Genomic DNA, 2,783 nt, shown 5'->3' on the forward strand with positions numbered 1-2,783 from the left:
TCCAGGCTGCTCCTGCTCACTTTGTTTATGCAGAGCATGTGCCTCACAGAAAATTGGGCAAAAAATCCAGTTTAGGCTGGAAAGACCCTCTTCTCTCGCAGCCACAGCCAAGTGATTCAGCTGTATGTCAGTACTGACCCTGAGATTAACTCAGTTGGATAAAAAACTTGGTTGTAATAATGCCAAGGTCATGGGTTCAATCCCCTGTGTGGGCCATTGACTTGAGAGTTGGACTCAATGGTCTTTGTGGGTCCCTTCCAACTCAGAGTAATCTGTGATTCTCTGATACTGACAAGCCATGGTCCTTCCTGAGAACCCTTATCTGACACCTTATCTGGGAGGTTTATCTTCAGGAAAAAAACCCTAAGCAGAAGCCCAGCAAAAGCAGAAGGTGGTAGGCAGACACCAGGCCACTGCAGTTCACACTCTCAGTGCAAGGTCTCAGCTCACACCAGGTCTCAAGAGGCTGAGATACCCTTTGGAGTTTCCTGCTCTTCCAAACAGTCCCCTCCTCCACGATGGACTTGAACTCTTGATGCCATTTTATTTTTTTAACTCTCATTTTTAAGTGTGGCTAAACCAGAAAAGCAAGCAGTGTGGCTGAAAAAGGAAAGCTATGTCCAGCTGATAATGTGCCATTGTCAAATATTACATGTGTACTTGAGTGGGAAAAAGAAGGCCCAAATTAATGGGAATTGGCAAAGCTCCAGGAAAACCTGGGCTAGCCTGAAATGATAAGAGATTGGAGGTAGCACCTGCTAGCTCAAAGTTAGTCCTTCCATACCCCTGTCCTTCAGTTCCCAGAAGAAAAACACCCTGCCTACTGAAATAGCTCTCTTGCTCCAGACAGTCTTACTTAACCTCCCTTATATATACTCTCCATAAGGCTCTTTTTTGTGTGTGTTTCTAGGCCAGTGGCTGAATGCTGGTTAGAAAGCCAAGGTGCCTTGTCAACACTTTCTGTGTGCTCCTGAGATAAAGAGTCCTGCCCAGGCAAGGTGGCTTAAGAGTCAGAGTAAAGGTTGCTTGTTCAGTCTGGCCAAAATTGCTGTTGGGGATGGCTTTCTGCCTCGTTGGTTCAGCCTAAGTGCACCTGGCTCCAGTTTGGGAATTACCTAAGAACCTGGCCCTGGATGGTGGTGATAGCAGACGCTCTGGAGGCTCCAAGTGAAGCTGTGCTGACTTGCAAGGGGGCAAAGGCCCTGTGTAAGCATCAAGCTCTCCTGCTGTGGTCTGTGAAGAACAGCGTGATAACAAGTGGCTCCTTAGTTGGGCTTTTAAAAATTCTTTATAAGAAAAGGAGAAATGTGCATTAAACTGTTTGGGCAATGTTTGATTCACTTACAGATCTGCTTCCTCCTAACCTTTATATTGCAAGTAAACCTCAAGTGTTATCAAGTCTGGTCCTTGGAAAACGAGCATGTAGGTGGGGACGTTACAAGGTAATACCATGTCTGCCCTTAGATGAATCATAGAATGGATTGGGTTGGAAAAGACCTCCGAGATCATCAAGTCCAACCCTTGGTCCAACTCCAGTCCCTTTACCAGATCATGGCACTCAGTGCCATGGCCAATCTCACTTTAAAAACCTCCAGGGATGGGGAATCCACCCCCTCTCTGGGCAGCCCATTCCAATGCCTGAGCACTCTCTCTGCAAAGAATTTTTTTCTGCTCTCCAACTTCAATTTCCCCTGGCAGAGCTTGAACCCATCGTGCCCCCTTGTCCTATTGCTGAGTGCCTGGGAGAAGAGACCAACCCCCACCTGGCCAGAACTTCCCTTCAGGCAGTTCCAGACAGTGCTGAGGTCACCTCTGAGCCTCCTCTTCTCCAGGCTAAACACCCCCAGCTCCCTCAGCCTCTCCCCACAGCACTTGTGCTCCAGTCCCTTCTCCAGCCTCATTGCTCTTCTCTGGCCCCGCTCCAGCCCCTCAATCTCTTTCCTCAACTGAGGGGCCCAGAACTGAACACCACACTCAAGGTGTGGCCTCCCCAAGGCAGAGTCCAGGGGAAGGGTCACTGCCCTGGGCCTGCTGGCCACACTAGTTTGGATCCAGGCCAGGATCCCATTGGCCTTCTTGGCCACCTGGGCACACTGTTGGCTCCTGTTGAGCTTCCTGTCCCTCAGTCCCCCCAGGTCCCTCTGCCTGGCTGCTCTCCAGCCACTCTGTGCCCAGCCTGGAGCGCTGCAGGGGGTTGGGGTGGCCAAAGGGCAGGACCTGCACTTGGCCTTGTTGAACTTCATCCCATTGGAATCAGCCCATCTCTCCAGTCTATCCAGATCCCTCTGCAGAGCCCTCCTGCCTTCCAGCAGGTTGACACTCCCTCCCAACTTGGTGTCATCTGCAAACTTGCTAGTGATGTACTCAATCCCCTCGTGTAAGTCATCAATAAAGATGTTAAATAGGACTGGCCCCAACACAGCCCCTGGGGAACACCACTGGTGACCGGCTGCCAGCTGGATGCAGCTCCATTCACCAGCACTCTCTGGGCCCGGCCATCCAGCCAGCTCCTAACCCAGCACTCCAGCCTGTGTGGCTCTCGCCGCCTCAGGGCACTGCCCGTGGAGGCAACAGGCTGTGAGGGCTTGTTTATTCCGGGCCAGACAGCGCCGTTTCAGGCGGTAGGGGCTGGCAGGGGGTTGCGGGACAGCGACCCCTGGGCCGCCATTTCGGGCCCTTCACACACCGCCCCCTCCGCTCTCCCTCCCTCCTCCCGCCACTGCGCGCGCGCGGGGGACGGAGCTCGGGGCGGGCCCTTGCGCATGCGCGCCCCCCGGTGTATA

The sequence above is a fragment of the Pithys albifrons genome, chromosome 9 (assembly GCF_047495875.1).
Source record: "Pithys albifrons albifrons isolate INPA30051 chromosome 9, PitAlb_v1, whole genome shotgun sequence".
In the NCBI taxonomy this organism is placed as follows: Eukaryota; Metazoa; Chordata; class Aves; order Passeriformes; family Thamnophilidae; genus Pithys; species Pithys albifrons.